We start from the raw sequence: 12,232 nt of genomic DNA on the forward strand, positions 1-12,232 counted from the left end.
GTGTACAATTTAAACATTACTTCTGAAATTAAATGTTGACACTTAGGAAAAATAAGTGTTATCTAGAACCTAAAAGGGTTATTCGGCTGTCCTCATAGGAGAACCCTTTGGAGATGTCACGTTCCTGGCTTGTTTTCCTTGTTTTTGTATGTGTTTAGTTGGTCAGGGCGTGAGTTGGGGTGGGCATTCTACATTATGTGTTTCTATGTTTAGGTTCATTGTCTATTGGCCTGATATGGTTCTCAATCAGGGACAGGTGTTTTATGTTTCCTCTGATTGAGAACCATATTAAGGTAGGCTGTTCTCACTGTTTGTTTGTGGGTGATTGTCTTCCGTGTCTGTTTATGTACCACACGGGACTGTTTCGTTTGGTTAGTCTGTTCCTGTTCGTGCGTTCTTCGTGTTATATTGTAAGTTCACGTGTTCAGGTCTGTCTACGTCGTTTTGTAGTTATTCTAGTGTATTTTGTGTCAGTGTTCGTCTTGTTTAATAAATTCATTATGTCTTCATACAACGCTGCGTTCCTCTTCAGACGAAGAGGAGGAAATCAGCCGTTACAGGAGAACCCTTTTTTGGTTCTAGGTAAAACGTCTTTTGGGTTCTATGTAGAACCCTTTTCACAGAGGTTCTAAATGGAACCCAAAAGGGTTCTACCTGGAACTAAAACGTGTTATCCTATGGGACATCTGAAGAACCCTGTTGGAACAATTTTTTATAAGAATGTAGGATTATGTATCTATCTGCTGCAGGCACATTACGATATCAGACTTGTATAGCACTAATATATGCCTATTTGCCACAGGCACATCACTAAATCCAAATAAGTGGAATATCCCAGCAATCTAACCATGAAGGTTGTTCTCATGAATATTGGAGCTAGTGCAATGGTAAGGGAATTCACTCATCTACAACTACTGCTGCTTATCCTATGCTTATTGACCATTTCCCTCAACTTCAAATTCTAAATGAAATACATTGAATGAATGTATGACTTTTCCTAGTTAACATGACATTTATTCAAGTAACCTCAGACAATATTTTCCAATTCTATAAGAATATGAAGGAAGTACCTGTGTTAATGTAGACAACTGTGAATGTGGACAATAAAGACGACGTTGACAAAGTCATCAGGATCCTCACCCAACAGTTAAGACTCACTGTGAGTTGTTGACACTAGTTAATGTAGTCATTATGTCTTAGCTCTATTATTAGATGTAATCCATATTTTTGCTGTATGGATTTTCTTTTTGTATTATGTATTAACAAAAAAATTACTATCATTATAGAATAATATATATATATTCTTTTTTTTTCAAGTTGAAGATAATCATGCATGACCTAGACCAGGGTTCTCCAACCCTGTTCCTGGAGAATCAGGTGCACTAGATTAGGGTTGGAGCAAAAACCTACAGGACAGTAGATCTCCAGAAACAGGGTTGGAGTGAAAACCTACAGGACAGTAGATCTCCAGAAACAGGGTTGGAGTGAAAACCTACAGGACAGTAGATCTCCAGAAACAGGGTTGGAGAACACTGATCTAGACTCAAGCTCTCCAAGCTCTGCAATGTTACACCTGTTGCAACATGTTTAAGTAAATTATTCGTTTTTTAAGGTGTTGTCTTTAGAGTTTAGATCATTCTCCGCTACCACTAGCCTACATTTTTACTCATAGATCTTTAGAGTAGGCCAGAAGACTATCACAAGAGGAACAAGAATAATTGACGTTTTGTGCTCTCAAATGGCATTTCCTGTCTCTGACCATTCCTGGGGGTGTAGATATCGCTGAGTTTCCTTTCTTCCTCCTAAACATAATTGTCTTTTTCTATTCCCACAGGGCAGACCCACTGACTACCGGCTCTGGGTTGTCTCAGGGAGAGAGGAAGCCCCATACCCTCTTATTGGTGAGAAAATGTGTCCGAACTATCACTTTGCACTGAAACACACCTCCAAACACAGTCAGGATGGAGGCACACTTGGCTTGGCTCTGGTTTTAGACCATAGTGTTTCTGTGTAGGCAAGGGATTACTCAAAGCAAACCAATATTTCATTTGGGCAGGTTTTCGGTCCGTACTCATCCTTGTGTTCCCATGTGGGGTTTGTGACTTGAAACTGTAATCTGGTGACATGGCTACAGGAGCCTCTCTAGAAAGCCAAGGCATATTTAAGAGTCTAGGGGATCGGATAAAAGGATTCATGGGGGCCTTTGTGTGTCTGGAATGAATGCTCATACAACTGCATGCTATTCTGTCTAAAGGGCACATACCTCATTGTCTCAAGTCAATACTGGTAGAAAATAATATAATTTAGTCAATCCTCATTTGAATCAGCAGCAACAAAATGTACCCTGAGAATTGTAGGTGATCTCAGTTCAAAAGAAAATTGCAAAGGATTGGTAAGACTGCAACCATGTTTATCTAATATTTGCTTTAAGCCCATGTAAATATAAGGGGCGTGTGATTCAACATGTTTCTAGCATCATTTAATTGCTCCTTTAAATTCTCGACTCCTTGCTTTTTGACTCCTTCCCATTCCTTTCAATTTTGTTGGTTTATTTGAATAGATAGTAAGCTGATAACAGATTACCAGGCCAGATTCAAACCTGTGACAGTGGTACATACATGTACCAGGAGTAATAGCACTACCCACTTGACCATACAGGCCACATCATCATTCATGATTAAACAGAAATGGTAGAAGCAGTGAGTGAATGCATTCTCCAATTCTACACAAAAACCTTATTTGATCAGATCTACATGTGCCATGTCTGTCAGGTCATGAGCATCCCTTCAGTATTATCCTAAACTCCTTGAGGGAAACAGACTGCCAAGTCTCAGCAGTCACCAACAACATCCTGACTGTAGATGGGAGCCTCTACCTTGATCACCTTCTCAAAGACGCTTCCGGCCCAAACTTCATCCTCAGGCTAAAGGCTGAAGTGGGAGGACTTGGCCGAGCAGGTGAATCCTTCATTAACTTTCAATGAGAGAGCGAGAGAGAGAGAGAGAGAGAGAGAGAGAGAGAGAGAGAGAGAGAGAGAGAGAGAGAGAGAGAGAGAGAGAGAGAGAGAGAGAGATAGGCTAGCACATAATGATTTTTAACATGTTCCATTGATATACACAACAGGGATAGAAAATACAATTTTCTTTAGTGCATTTTGTTGAACGTTTTCTACTTTTTACACATCAATTATCTAACCCTCTTTACGGAAGTGGTTGACTTAGAATGGAGATAGTAAATAACTTCCTGTCACGCTAGCACATGTGGTTCTACAGACGTTATCGCAATCTGCTTCCTGTAATTTGGATAATTACAGTGTTTTAAATGTGCCATTGCTTGTTGGAGGTATAGCACCCAGTCTCTCTGTCTTAACACAACATTGTGGGAAAAAAATTCTACAAATTATTTTATAACTAAGCTTTTTGCTGCACTTTAAAATTAATAATGTATTCTCAAATGCCAAATAAATTATTCTGCCAGGTCATTTTGTATGCACCGATGTGAAAAGTGGATCTGAAAAAACATGTATGGTGATTTATCTGCATTGTGCCTTTTAAGGGTGTTTTCAGCAGCTGCCTTAGAATGCAAAAGTTCTCTAAGCAACAATTTATGGCAAGACTCAAGTATTTTACTTTTTCCACCAGCCATCAGTGCTCACATCCATGTCTTCTCATGTATGCCTTTGTAGCTGTGTTGTCCCTGTCTGTATCTGCATACTCAGAAAACAAGGTTCATCAATGGTTCTTTGCTAATGTGATGGTTCTATGTGCAACCATCATGACTCTTTCTTCTTCAAATTATAATTAACATGTAGGAACGGAGGTGTCACGCCCTGACCTTAGAGATCCTGTTTATGTCTCCATTTTGGTTTGGTCAGGGTGTGAGTTGGGGTGGGTATTCTATATTCTATTATTTGTATTTCTATGTTTTGGCCGGGTAGGGTTCTCGGTGTGCACTCAGTGTAAGGCTCCTAGGCACCTGCCCAGAGGTAAGTTATAACCCTTACCCATTCCACAACGGCCGTGGTCGCACCTGTCGGTAGATTTCCTGACTGATCTTCCTCCTTCACAGGGTAACACCACGATCCTGGTCGTGTTCCATTCCATTCGTTCCGTACTGGATTCAAAACGTCGGGCGAGGGGCCTCCAGTACCTCGTGTACTGGGAGGGGTATGGTCCGGAGGAGAGATGCTGGGTTCCGGTGGAGGAACAGCTCCATCACTCTCTTTCTTGGTCAAATAGCCCTTGCACAGCCTGGAGGTGTGTTGGGTCATTGTCCTTTTGAAAGACAAATGATAGTCCCACTAAGCGTAAACCAGATGGGCTGGCGTATCGCTGTATAATGCTGTGGTAGCCATGCTGGTTAAGTGTGCCTTGAATAAATCACTGACAGTGTTACCTGCAAAGCACCCCCACACCATCCCACCTCCTACTCCATGCTTCACGGTGGGAACCACACATGAGGAGATCATCCATTCACCTACTCTGCGTCTCACAAAGACCCGGTGGTTGGAACCAAAAATACATCTGGACTCGTCAGACCAAAGGACAGATTTCCACAGGTCTAATGTCCATTGCCATTGTTTCTTGCCCCAACCAAGTCTCTTTTTTTATTTATTTTTTATTTTGACATTTTACCCCCTTTCCCCCCCCAATTTTCGTGGTATCCAATCGCTAGTAATTATTATCTTGTCTCATCGCTACAACTCCCGTACGGGCTCGGGAGAGACGAAGGTCGAAAGCCATGTGTCCTCCGAAGCACAACCCAACCAAGCCGCACTGCTTCTTAACACAGCGCGCCTCCAACCCGGAAGCCAGCCGCACCAATGTGTCGGAGGAAACACCGTGCACCTGGCCCCCTCGCTTAGCGCGCACTGCGCCCGGCTCGCCACAGGAGTCGCTGGAGCGCGATGAGACACGGTTATCCCTAACCCTCCCTAACCCGGACGACGCTAGGCCAATTGTGCGTCGTCCCACGGACCTCCCAGTCGCGGCCGGCTGCGACAGAGCCTGGGCGCGAACCCAGAGACTTTGGTGGCGCCGTTATGCTGAGAAAACTACAGCCTCGTTCCGGTCCTGAAAGGAAGATGAAAATTTCCAAACGTATCAGATTAAAAAATATTACTAAAAATATTTATAATCATGCAATCACAAGTGAAATATACCAAAACACAGCTTAGTTTATTGTTAATCCACCTATCGTGTCAGATTTTGAAAATATACTTTACAGCGAAAGAAATCCAAGCTTTTGTGAGTGTAACTTTCAATGCTACAACAGCTAGCCTTATATTAGCTTGGTTAGCTTGGTCACGAAAGTCAGAAAAGCAATGAAATTAATCGCTTACCTTTGATAATCTTCGGATGTTTCCACTCATGAGACTCCCAGTTACAAAACAAAAGTTATTTTTGTTCGATAAATATTACTTTTATCACAAAAAAACGCCATTTGGGTTGCGCATTATGTTCTGAAAATCAAAGCCGTGTTCCGTTCGACAAATTCCAAAAAGTATCCGTAATGGTCGTAGAAACATGTCAAATGTTTTTTATAATCAATCCTAAGTTTGTTTTTAACAAACGTAATCGATAATATTTCACCCGGACCATAACCTATTCATTAAGAGACAAAAGGAAAATGGGGTGCCCCTCTCTCGCGCACAGGAAATATTCAGAGGACACCTGACTACTTTTGAAAAAACTCGCTAATTTTTCAAACTAAAAGCCTGAAACTATGTCTAAAGCCTGGTCACAGCCTGAGGAAGCCATTGGAAAATGAATCTGGTTGATACCCCTTTAAATGGAGGTTAGACGGGCCAGGAAACACATTTTTTAAAATGTTATATCACTTCCGGGTTACATATTCTCAGGTTTTCGCTTGCAGAATGAGTATTGTTATACTCACAGACAATATTTTGACAGCTTTGGAAACTTTGGAGTGTTTTCTATCCTAATCTGTACATTTTATACATATTCTAGGATCTGGGCCAGAGAAAATGTCTGTTTACGTTGGGCACGTTATTTAAAAAAAAAAAAAAATCTGACCCCTAGCGCTAAGAAGTTAAGGAGAAGTTTATCTTTAATTTTGTGTTTAACACTTGTATCTTTTATCAATGTTCATGATGAGTATTTCTGTAATTTGTTGTGGCTCACTGCACTTTCACCGGATGTTTGTTTGAGACAATGCATTTCTGAACATAACACACCAATTTTAAATTAGGTTTTTGGACATAAAGATGAACTTTATCGAACAAAACACACATTTATTGTCTAACATCGAGTCCTGGGAGTGCCATCCAGTGAAGATCATCAAAGGTTAGTGATTCATTTTAATGCTATTTCTGAGTTTTGTGACACCTCTCCTTCTTTGGAAAATGGCTGTATGTTTTTCTGTGACTTGGCGCTGACCTAACATAATCGCAAGGTGTGCTTTCGCCATAAAGCCTTTTTGAAATCAGACACTGTGGCTGGATAAACGAGAAGTTTATCTTTAAAATAGTGTATAATACTTGCATGTTTGAGGAATTCTAATTGTGAGATTTCTGTTTTGAATTTGGCGCCCTAGCGTCTGTAACGGCTGTCTTCAGGTGAAAGAGAGGAGGACCAAAATGCAGCGTGATGATAATCCATAATTTAATTAGGATATTTAAACGACGAACAAAAACAACAAACTGACAGAAGGAACCAAAAACGCTACAGTCCTGAACATGGGAACACAGAACAGATGAACACACGAACAGGAACAATCACCCACAAACAAACAGTGAAAACAGGCTACCTTAATATGGTTCCCAATCAGAGACAATGACAAACACCTGCCTCTGATTGAGAACCATATTAGGCCAAACAACAAACCCAACATAGAAACACAAAACATAGAATGCCCACCCAGCTCACGTCCTGACCAATTAAACAAAGACTAAACAAAGGAAATAAGGTCAGGAACGTGACAGCGTCCCACATATCCCAGAGAAAATGAGATAAAGAGAGATCTTGAATGACTTTGAAAACAGGACATGAAATGCTGAGAATGCTATTGGAATTCAAAAACAAGCATGGCAGTTCTGTGCGTCATTCAAAACTATTGAATTAATTATATTGAGGGCATTTAACCTCTATTAAAGACTATTGTTTGATATGTACATTTATTCAGCTTTTCTGCCAGCCACATGTTTGAATCATTGTGTGCATCAGCCACTCTACATTACTAGCCTCAATTAGCCATTGGGGTATTAATGGTATTTCATTTTCTGTACCCTCAGACTACTGAGCCAGCTTCCAGAGGATAATGTTACATTGCTCCGCTACCTGTTCGCCCTTCTGTACCACATCCAGGAACGCTCGCAGGAGAACCAGATGAACTCTTTCAACCTGGCCCTCTGTATCGCTCCCAACATGCTGTGGCTGCCTGTTCCCACTGGACCAGAGGAGGAAAGTCAGTCCACTAAAAAGGTAGATTTATTGAGGGATACCCTATGGACATTTTTAGGGATGCACGATATATCTGTGAACATATCGGAATCGGAAGATATTAGCTAAAAATGCCAACATTGGCATCGGCCCGATGTCTAGTGTAACGCCGATGTGCAAAATTGATGTCAAAGCTAACGTGCATACCTATATAATGACGTAATGACGCCACATAGAATTTGGCGCTACACATGCAACACAGCATTCCTAACCTAGCCCACAATGTCTGCTGTGTGGATCGAGCAGTCAACAAGTCAAGCAGTCATTTGATAGAGTAGGAACATTTCAGAGAGACAACTCAAAGGCGAAATCCATTAATGCCAAGATAATGGAATTCATTGCCCTTGACAATCAACCGTTCTCTGTCGTGGGTGATGTTGGCTTACGCCGACTGGTCGAGCACCGGTACACACTACCAAATGCGCTATTTTTCAGATGTTGCCCTACCGGAGTTACATAGTAATAGCATCAGTGCTATTAGCTTCACAACTGACATTTGGACCAGCAATATCAGCCCCATGAGCATGCTGAGTCTGACAGCACAGTGGGTCGTCGAGAATTTTGCACGGAGAAAAGTCGTATTGCATGCTCATGAATGTGCTGGTTGTCATACCGCTGATGCCATTTCAATGGCATTTGAGAACATGTTTGAAACTTGGAAACATGAACACACTCCTAGCTCCATTCAAACAACTGACTCGAGAAATAAGCTCATCAACTGCGCCTGCAACAGACGTGAACAAAACTGCCGACACAGGCAGTGAACAAGCGATTCGGTGACATTCTGTCTTTACTGTGTCGCCACCATGCTCATTGTTATGTACAAGGACCGCTACTTCGATGCAGACTAGAAACAGGGTTTACGTGAAATGTTACATGCACAGCAGGACAAGATGGAAACGAAAAGGGACAGTGCGCACCGAGCAAGAGAGGCCACGGACAGACAAAGATGAAACTTCACTGCTTGACATGTATGATGAAATCCTGGTTGAGAATAAAATGACTGAACAAATTAACAACAAAACAGCACAGCAATTAAGTGAAATAAATAGGTTTTGATTATGTTTTACTGGTAATGGGGACATACGTAAATCCCAACAAAATGACTTTTTGGTCTGTGTGTGTGTGTGTGTGTAACCTTTATTTACTAGGCAAGTCAGTTAAGAACAAATTCTTATTTACAATGACGGCCTACCACGGCCAAACCCAGACGACGCTGGGCCAATTGTGTGCCGCCCTATGGGACTCCCAATCACGGCCGGATGTGATACAGCCTGGATTCGTACCAGGGACCGTGGTGACACCTCTTGCACTGAGATGCAGTGCCTTAGACCGCTGCGCCCATGTGTGTGTTAACTATATAACTGTACTAGAATGCCTAAAAGGCAATTAAAACTTATAATATCAGTTATCGGTATCGATAATGCTTTTTTAGGCAAGGAAAATATTGGATATCGGTATCGGCCAAAAATGATGTATCGGTGCATCATTAAATATTTTATAAGTACCATAATATCATCTTCAATAATGAATTTATTATATTTTTTCTATGTATTTTGTACACAGAGAAATACAAGAATTAAGATGATTATGGTACTTATAAAATATCCACAGAGTACTATTGTGTGCTGACCATGTCTTTCACTATGGACTATAAGGATCCAGCACCCGACTACTTCTGAAAAATAATATGAGAGTGAGCATGTTAACTATTATTCTATTTGATAAATATAGTCAAAGATGTAATATTTTATTAAGGCTTCAATGAAACACACAAATGCAAGAATGCATCCTATTACCAATAACAGGGGAGGTAAGCATGTCTTGGTAGTATGATCTTTAACGCTCTGCATTTTTCTCACTCTTCATTATTCATGATTAATTCAGGATTATCTGTAGTCATGGTAGCATCCAAATTAATGTAGAAGTTTTTAGAAATGTATTCTGTTCTTATTTACAATAATAGACTCCAAAATTACACAATGCATTATTTAGTATTAATTTCTATTGTGCACAAAATAATCTTAAACACAACCAAAACAAACTGCAAATGCATCCAACAAGTTTGTAGAGTCGAAAAATATAATTATCATCCATGAGCAGATAGTGTACGTTCATCTCCTGTGATTCCTATTTGTTAAGGGTTTCTGCCTCAATTAGTTTTTCATGTCTTCCATGCAGGTTGCAGCTCTCGTTCAACATCTCATTGAAAACACCTCAGCCATTTTGGTGAAGATGTTGAGTGCATTTTTACTGAGCCAAGGAATGAACAAGGAACTGTAGAGGATGTCATGGGTGAGATCTATGTTAGATAAGTGTTTCTACACTATTTTAGTATTTTCATGGTAACCATGTGCTCTCATTTGGATCTTTTTGTGTTTTTTCTTTCAGTGGAGTCTTACCAGCAGGTCGACTCGTCTGATTATTGGGACTGGGAGAAGCAAGAAGGACTTCACTCTCCTAACAGGGAACCTTTTTTCCTGCCACTGGAGAAACTGGTCTTGAAAGAGATTTTGGAGCTTCTGAATGATGTTGACTCCTTGAAAAAGCAACATGTGACTGAGGACAGTGCTTATAGTTGTGTGAATCTAGACTTAATGTCTTCCCTCTCCAGTGGATCTATCTGCTCCCTGATGGGGACACAACGTTTTTGCTCATCCCGCTGCTCCTCAGAGGCCATTGTGTGTCTAAGCTCCCCCTGGTTGGGGTCCCACAGCCAGCTCTACACTCCTGTCGCCCGCCAGTCCAGCTGCGATGCAGCAGTGATGTGTGGCCGTGCAGACCACTCCCAACACACACACAAATCCCACACTAAGGGGCTACTAAAGGGGGACAGCAGCCCCCTTTAGACTGCAAGCACAATCAGCCACAAGACTGCAAGCACAATCAGCCACAAAACCGAATGTGCAATCAGCCACACTATTAGAATATAACTGCCAACAACTGTCAGAAATACTGTGAGAGAATACTTCAACTCAAGTGACAGCAAGAATGGCCACGTAGATGCAAAACTGATTGAAAAAGAGCTCCTCCAGTGGCAAAATAAAATGTTGGAACCAACAGAAAATGCTACAAAGCTATCACATGGTGAGGACTCAGTTGTCTGATTGTTAATGCTCATCATTTGGTGTTTTGTAATGGGCTATCAGAATGTAGATCATCCTGGGTTATTTCACCGCCCTCTTTGTGTGTATTTATTGCTAAATTATAAATTAAGTCAATGAAGGACAGACATCAGTTCAACGTCTAATTTTGATTAACTTTAAGTTGAGTTGTCATCTAAGGTGAATTCAACGTGAAATCAAGAAAACATTTCACAATGTCATTGGATTTAGATAAAAAATTGGGTGAATTGTTTTTGTAGTTATCTTATATTGATGACTTTTTGCAAATCCAATCGGTTTCTACACTTGGATTCAACATCATCACATTTAATTTTTCGGTTGAAATTATGTGGAAACAACATTGATTCAACCAGTTTTTGCCCAGTTGGATGGTGCAGATCGAATGCAGGCACTCAAACCACTCAGACAGAGCACTTCCTCCAACTGAGTGGGGATTCATAACCTTAATAATTTTCTATACAGAAGCATTATGAATAAGGACCAGACATCTTGACATCACTGTGATTTGTGTGTTTCCTGAGGGGGCTGTGATAATCTGCCGGTGAAAAAGTAAAAACAACAAAATGTGAGGCAAATTAGGTATAAGATGCACAACTTGTATATGGGAAAACACACATTTATTTCAGTTTTCATGGGCTGGATTCTGTTTTGCAAACAAAAAAAACATACAGAATAATTGTAACAATATAAATACCTGAGATGGAATATTATCCAAACTGAGTTCCAAATACTGTAAAGTGATTGTATGGTGTGCAACACATATTCCTGCTGTATAGTTAACATTTGGTTAATAAGAAATCGCCTACTTCTCACTTTTATCGCTAAAGAAATATGACCAACGTAAATCACATTGCATATAGTGAGTTATAATGTTTGTTTTGTTTTTGAACAGTTCAGTGCTATTTTGCATTTGCAAAATGAAGCCTCATGTATACATCTCATTTAGATGCATTGATATAACGGTCTTAAACATATAATAACATATACTGTACCACTTTTACCACATCATTGTTTGTTTTTATGTATGTTTTATCCTAGAACTGTAACTTTGAACAATAATCAAATGTGGCGTTAACCTTCATATCAACGTGTGTGTGTGTGTGTGAGGGGGGGGGGGGTGATTTGCACCTCTTCACCCCTGGACAAGCTTATGTTGATGGCACCACTTATAATAAATCAAGTTAGCCCTGAACATCTCTGAATCTCTGAATATGTTTTCCCATGCCTTCTCAGTGCCAGGGTCCTAGGCATAATGTTTCCTTTTATTTATTTATTGAGTTTATTTATTGAGTTTATTTGAGCAAGGACAATGTACATCAGAAGCATTCGTCTCAGTACACTTGAGAAAATATGTGTTGTATCAGATTTAGCTAGCAGCTAATTTCCGTCTGCAGTTCCAGGGCAGGTTAACATCAAACAAGAAAATATTATGAAGCCAGCAGGCTAAGTGCCTTGTCACAGAGCTACAAACAATGTTTTGTAACACTTAACTTACTATTTCTAATTACAGAAATTACTTCTAAACGCATGCTACTTTAGGAAGTGGCCCGCTGCTGGCAGTATTTTATTTTTAATGCTATGTACCGGTAACATGTAATTGCTACAACTGATTCTACAACCGAACCTCCTTCAAGCTAGTTGATTGAC

At 40.4% G+C, this 12,232-nt stretch overlaps 1 pseudogene; it reads left to right on the forward strand.

The window, feature by feature from the left end:
• Positions 1-7,226: 7,226 nt before the first annotated feature.
• Positions 7,227-11,686, forward strand: LOC129866910 (uncharacterized; annotated as a pseudogene).
• The last annotated feature ends 546 nt before the right edge of the window (positions 11,687-12,232 follow it).

This window comes from Salvelinus fontinalis, chromosome 2 (assembly GCF_029448725.1).
Source record: "Salvelinus fontinalis isolate EN_2023a chromosome 2, ASM2944872v1, whole genome shotgun sequence".
NCBI lineage: Eukaryota > Metazoa > Chordata > Actinopteri > Salmoniformes > Salmonidae > Salvelinus > Salvelinus fontinalis.